We start from the raw sequence: 7,037 nt of genomic DNA, 5'->3' as shown, positions 1-7,037 counted from the left end.
AGTTTATCCCTCTACATCATGTCATCTTACTTAAGGCGTTACTCTGTTCTTTTGAACTTAATACTCTAGATGCATGCTGGATAGCGGTCGATGTGTGGAGTAATAGTAGTAGATGCATGCAGGAGTCGGTCTACTTGTCTCGGACGTGATGCCTATATACATGATCATACCTAGATATTCTCATAACTATGCTCAATTTTGTCAATTGCTCAATAGTAATTTGTTTACCCACCATAATACTTATGCTCTTGAGAGAAGCCACTAGTGAAACCTATGGCCCCCGGGTCTATTTTCCATCATATTTAATCTCCCGACAACAAGCTATTTCTGGCGCCGTTTTTATTTTGCTTTCTTTACTTTGCATCTTTATCATAAAAATACCAAAAATATTATCTTATCATATCTATCTGATCTCACTCTCGTAAGTGACCGTGAAGGGATTGACAACCCCTTTATTGCGTTGGTTGCGAGGATTTATTTGTTTGTGTAGGTGCGAGGGACTCGTGCGTGGCCTCCTACTGGATTGATACCTTGGTTTTCAAAAACTGAGGGAAATACTTACGCTACTTTACTGCATCACCCTTTCCCCTTCAAGGGAAAACCAACGCAGTGCTCAAGAGATAGTAGTCCGCAACAAGTAGACCGACTCATGCCTGCATCTACTACTATTACTCCACACATCGACCGCTATCCAGCATGCATCTAGAGTATTAAGTTCATAAGAACAGAGTAACGCATTAGGCAAGATGACATGATGTAGAGGGATAAACTCAAGCAATATGGTATAAACCCCATCTTTTTATCCTCGATGGCAACAATACAATACATGTCGTTTCCCCTACTGTCACTGGGATCGAGCACCGCATGATTGAACCCAAAGCTAAGCACTTCTCCCATTGCAAGAAAGATCAATCTAGTAGGCCAAACCAAACTGATAATTCAAAGAGACTTGCAAAGATAACCAATCACACATAAAAGAATTCACAGGAGATTCAAATATTGTTCATAGATAATCTTGATAATAAACCCACAATTCATCGGATCTCGACAAACACACCACAAAAAAGAGTTGCATCAAATAGATCTCCAAGAAGATTGAGGAGAACTTTGTGTTGAGGTCCAAAGAGAGAGAAGAAGCCATCTAGCTAATAACTATGGACCCGAAGGTCTGAGGTAAACTACTCACACATCATCGGAGAGGCTATGGTGTTGATGTAGAAGCCCTCCGTCATCGATGCCCCCTCCGGCAGAGCGCCGAAAAAGGCCCCAAGATGGGATCTCACGGGTACAGAAGGTTGCGACGGTGGAAATAGGGTTTCGTGGTGCTCCTCGATGGTTTCAAGGTACGTAGGTATATATAGGAGGAAGAAGTAGGTCGGTGGAGCCACGAGGGGCCCACGAGGGTGGAGGGCGCGCCCAGGGGGTAGGCGCGCCCCTGCCTCGTGGCCTCCTCGTTGATTGCTTGACGTCCACTCAAAGTCCTCTGGATCACGTTTGTTTCAAAAATCACGCTCCCGAAGGTTTCATTCTGTTTGGACTCCGTTTGATATTCCTTTTCTGCGAAACACTGAAATAGGCAAAAAAACCAGCAATTTGCACTGGGCCTTGGGTTAATAGGTTAGTCCCAAAAATAATATAAAAGTGTATAATAAAGCCCATTAAACATCCAAAACAGAATCTATAATAGCATGGAGCAATAAAAAATTATAGATACGTTGGAGACGTATCAGTGAGCCATGGACATAGCACTATAGGTGGAATAGAATATGATGGCGGAGGTTGCGTGGAGAAGACAAAAAGGAGAAAGTCTCACATCGACGCGGCTAATCAACGGGTATGGAGATGCCCATCAATTGATGTCAATGTGAGGAGTAGGGATTGCCATGCAACGGATGCACTAGAGCTATAAGTGTATGAAAGCTCAAACTGAAACTAAGTGGGTGTGCATCCAACTTGCTTGCTCATGAAGACCTAGGGCATTTGAGGAAGCCCATCATTGGAATATACAAGCCAAGTTCTATAATGAAAATTCCCACTAGTATATGAAAGTGATAACTCAAGAGACTCTTTATATGAAGAACATGGTGCTACTCTGAAGCACGAGTGTGGTAAAAGGATAGTAACATTGTCCCTTCTCTCTTTTCTCTCATTTTTTTCTCTTTTTTAGGCTTCTTTGGCCTCTCTCTTTTTTGGGGGGCTTCTTTGGCCACTTTTATTTTGATAACCTCACATGGGACAATGTTCTAATAATGATGATCATCACACTTTTATTTACTTACAACTCAATATTACAACTCGATACTAGAACAAAGATATGACTCTATATGAATGCGTCCGGCGGTGTATCGGGATGTGCAATGATCTAGCGTAGCAATGACATCAAACGAACAAGCCATGAAAACATCATGCTAGCTATCTTACGATCATGCAAAGCAATATGACAATAAATGCTCAAATCATGTATATGATGATGATGGAAGTTGCATGGCAATATATCTCAAGTCATAGTATCTAGCATTTTAAAGGTTGACAATAATAGTTCTTTTTTATGTTCGGACATTCATTAAAAGAGGTGGACTGATGGTGATGATTTTAATCTGGGAGACTTTCCTTCTCTTTGGCAATTTTTTTACTTCAAACTAGATTTATGTTTGCTTGACATAGTTTCATCAATTTGATGGCAGACTTTAACTATACTTGACTGTCATTGATTTGTAGGTGCTCACATCGCTCGCAACGCCGGCAGAAGTATATGAAGTTCCTTTCTGTCCATATACGAGTCTCATATATGTGTGCATCACAAAAAATGTACTCCATCTAGCCCATATTAATTGAAGCACAATTAATACAATTTTGACTAAAGTTACACGAAATGTGCATCACTTAATATGGATTGGAGGGAGTATCAATTTATGGGTTGGTTATTTGTATGGAATGAGATGGCTGATTGGAAGCTTCAGTCTTGCCTGCAATGTTTTATTGAATCCAGTTACATTATGATATATATCGGTCTTTGTGAAAAATTTGAATATCGGAAGCAAACCGAACACTAGCCAATCTATGTTGCCAGATGTTTGGCAAGCTATTATGCTCCAAAATGAAAGTCTACACTTCTTTTAAAAAACATTGGCAAGTACTAGGCTATGATCCAACCAACCAAAGCTTCCCAATATTTTAGCCATGCCGAAGTTTTGGTAGGGTTTGTTGAGGTTCAAACCAAACATACACCTAATCTCTTCGGTGATATGGTTGTTTAAGTTGAACTTTTGGTTTTAGATCTGAATAACCCGGTGGGATTGTTTTGACCGCTAGCGCTAGGATTTTCGCTGCCTCCCGCCGGCGGCGCCGCCGGTCTGCCTCGTCTCCTGTGGCCTTAGGGCCATCGAGGTGCAGTGGATCCCGACCCTTGCCGGTGGGAGGGCTCTGTTTTTGGATGTTTTTCTGAGTTTTGTTAGGGTTTGTGTCATGCTCAGAGAGATGAGACGGCAGCGACTCTCCGAAGATGAAATAAGGTTCTCCCCGCCTAGGCCACATCCCGGCGGTGCTTCTAGCTTCATCGGAGGGCGTGTGGAGCTTTGTATCCGACGGATCTCATGAGATTTGGTCGGCACTTGTCTTCGATGGATTCACGTGAATCCGGTCTTCGTTCGTCTGTTTCCCCGTGTCTACATGTTGGATTCTTCCGATCTACGCTTTTCTTCATCAGTGATGGTTGCTGTTCTGGTGTGCTGGTCCTGTAGGGCCTTAACACGACAACTTCCAGACTGTCTACTACCACAAGGTTTGTCCAACTCCGATGATGGCGGCACGCCTTCGGCTCGCTCTAGTGCTTGTAGTCGTCCCTAGGTGGTGTACGGATCTGGATGTAATGTTTACTTCCGGTGTTCCTTGTACTACCTTGACAGTTGATGAATAGATGGTGAGTTTTCCTCGCAAAAAAGAGTTGAACTTTTGGTTTTGGGGCGGTAGCTTTGCTCTTTGCATTTGTATTTTTATTTGTTGGCGTGTGATCTTGATGCATGTCGGTTTTAGTGTTGGTGATGGGGTCGTGTGATGTTGATATGTGTCGTTTTTAGGGTTGGTGATGGGATCTCTGAAGCTAACGACCCATGAAGCCAAGCATCGTGACCATGACGCCCAAAGGACATGCCACTGAGAGAACCGGCGTGGCAAAGCACGCGACCGGTTTAGCAATATGAATGCTCAACTTTTTTTCTTGAGGGCAATGAATGCTCAACTTTTTTTTAAGGCAAATTTTTTTTTGAGCTGATTGAGGCAAATGAATGCTCAACTTACAATCACGCATAACCAGCCCATTGGGCCATACGCGTCATCGACACGGCCGTCAACCCCCGCGCGAGAGGGACGGCCGTCCTCTCTCGAACCCTCCGCGCCCGTCGGATACTTCGCGGGGATCGCGTGGCGGAGACGAGCACCACACGTACGCGTCCAACGGACGGAACCCGTCACGGCACGGGATTCCTTCTCCTTCTCCACCCGGGCCCGTCACCAGCGAGCACAAATAAATACCTACCCCCTCCCCTCCTTTCAATCCTCACCACAGCTCCCAGGAACGGAAACGGAACCAACAAATCCCCAGCCAATCTCGTCCCCGATCGACCCCAGGCTCGTCGAATCCTCCTCCCCCACCGCCTCAAGGTACGGCGCTTGCTTCCCCTCTCCCTGTATCGTCTAGATCTGCGTTGATTAGATGGTTGGAGGTGTAGTATTGTGCAATTTCGTCTGTTTCTTTTCCGATCTGATGCTGTGGGAACGACTCTTGTTGTCCGATCTATTCGCGCATGTTAGGTCTGCGAAGCTCTGGCGAATTCTTAGGGATTTTTGCGTGTAGATAGATTGAAGGGGCAGATCTGTCCGTGTTCTCGATCAATTAATTCCTTATAGTCTCATATGCATGATTTATCTACTAGTTCGTCCTTTCCTGCCTGATCTGTAGCCGCATAACTCTTCATGATTGAATTAAATGGTAGCTGCATAGTCTGCCTGATCTGTAGCTCGTGATCATATTCTTGTTCTACCGAGATAGTCCTAACCTAGGCTTAGGATTGTTAGTTGATTTTCCTCTGAATTTGCTTTTGATATAAGCATGTCCGACAGCTATGTGGAATCCTTGAGATAATTGATCTTTAGTTTTTTTTGGTGCATCTGCATGCACTTACCGTCTGTTAGGTTATCTTCAATGAAAAAAATATGCTGCTGTCGTTTGTTTATTATCTACCGTCTGTAGATTGATTTTTCTTGGAAAAAGCTAGGCTAAATTATGTCTGACAGCTACGTGGAATCATAATCTTTAGTTTTTTGTGGTCACGAGCATGCACCTACCGTACCTTAGTTTCTCAAGTGAAAAAAATCTGCTACTGTTGTTTGTTTAATCTCTACGGCGTGGTATAGAAGCTCATCTATGATTTAGTATTTGTCATATTAGTTTGCTTGGTCTGCTTTGTCATATTAATTTGCTTGGTCTGCTTCTTGAGCCTAACCATTCTGTTTTGGGATTCTTCTCTGCAGATGCAGATCTTTGTGAAGACCCTCACCGGCAAGACCATTACTCTTGAGGTTGAGAGCTCTGACACCATCGACAACGTCAAGGCCAAGATCCAGGACAAGGAGGGCATTCCTCCGGACCAGCAGCGCCTCATCTTTGCTGGCAAGCAGCTGGAGGATGGTCGCACCCTCGCTGACTACAACATCCAGAAGGAGTCCACCCTCCACCTTGTCCTGCGTCTGCGTGGTGGCATGCAGATCTTCGTGAAGACCCTCACCGGCAAGACCATCACTCTTGAGGTGGAGTCATCTGACACCATCGACAACGTCAAGGCCAAGATCCAGGACAAGGAGGGCATTCCCCCGGACCAGCAGCGCCATCTTTGCTGGCAAGCAGCTGGAGGATGGCCGCACCCTTGCGGATTACAACATCCAGAAGGAGTCCACCCTTCATCTTGTCCTGCGTCTCCGTGGTGGCATGCAAATCTTCGTGAAGACCCTGACGGGGAAGACCATCACTCTGGAGGTTGAGAGCTCTGACACCATCGACAATGTCAAGGCCAAGATCCAGGACAAGGAGGGCATCCCCCCGGACCAGCAGCGTCTGATCTTCGCAGGCAAGCAGCTGGAGGATGGCCGCACCCTTGCGGACTACAACATTCAGAAGGAGTCCACCCTCCACCTTGTGCTCCGCCTCCGTGGTGGTCAGTAATTGCCCTGCCGTTGGACCTGCTGGAAGCTTGGTTGTCCGTTGTGTCCGTTCATTTGAACTGTTCTCTCGTTCGCCTTAGTGTCCTATGTTGGTTTAATGAACTATATCGAGTCACTGTTATGTGTTTGGTTTATGAAGTTGCTGGTACAGCAGTTCCATTTAAGTAATGAATACGTGAATTTTCGGGTAAATCTTGTGCTTGAGTTTTGCTTGGCAATGATCTTACTATTCCTTCTCTGATTTCCTTGCGCTTGAATTGCTTGCTTGATCCTACTGGTTAGCTGTAAGATTTGGATGTTGCAATTTATCCGTCTGGAACCATTTTGTGGGATCCCTGCTGCGTTAATTGTGTGACCTTTTTTGTGTTAAAAATTCTCGTTCCAATCTTTTTGCAGCGTGGCTATCATTTCTTTTTAATATACCAAATACAACCGCAAATTGTAAGCTCGCTTCAATCGAATACAACTGGCAGACTTAGTTTAACTTTGCTAACGGATGAACAAGATATACAATATAAGGAAGACAAAATTTCACAAAATAATTCACTGTGCAAATAAAAGGGAATGATGAAGAACATGAGAAAAATAAGCAACATGAGAAAATAATCGCAACTGGAACCTAGAGTTCTGAAAATTGTATACTATGGAGTATCAGATAAAAATGTTTCATTCTGCACAGGGGTCCAAACCGTGCACTCTTTTAAGACCTGGGTAGCGAGAAAGAAGACTAATTGGAGATAATTGAGTTGAGCTTCAGGGAATAAGTATTTAGGGAGAACATGAGCTCTCTCAGTGCTTAGCCACTGTCGGCCGTCGGATCG

At 44.5% G+C, this 7,037-nt stretch overlaps 1 pseudogene across 1 annotated transcript; it reads left to right on the top strand.

Annotated features, from left to right (window-relative positions):
* Positions 1–4,390: 4,390 nt before the first annotated feature.
* Positions 4,391–6,408, top strand: LOC123054201 (polyubiquitin 11-like; annotated as a pseudogene). Its single transcript, XR_006426081.1, has 2 exons — positions 4,391–4,659; positions 5,530–6,408. The product of XR_006426081.1 is annotated as a polyubiquitin 11-like (transcript).
* Positions 6,409–7,037: the final 629 nt, after the last annotated feature.

The sequence above is a fragment of the Triticum aestivum genome, chromosome 2D (genome assembly GCF_018294505.1).
Source record: "Triticum aestivum cultivar Chinese Spring chromosome 2D, IWGSC CS RefSeq v2.1, whole genome shotgun sequence".
NCBI lineage: Eukaryota > Viridiplantae > Streptophyta > Magnoliopsida > Poales > Poaceae > Triticum > Triticum aestivum.
The sequence above is the reverse complement of the archived record's forward strand: the minus strand, read 5'-3'. Positions and strand labels throughout refer to the sequence as shown.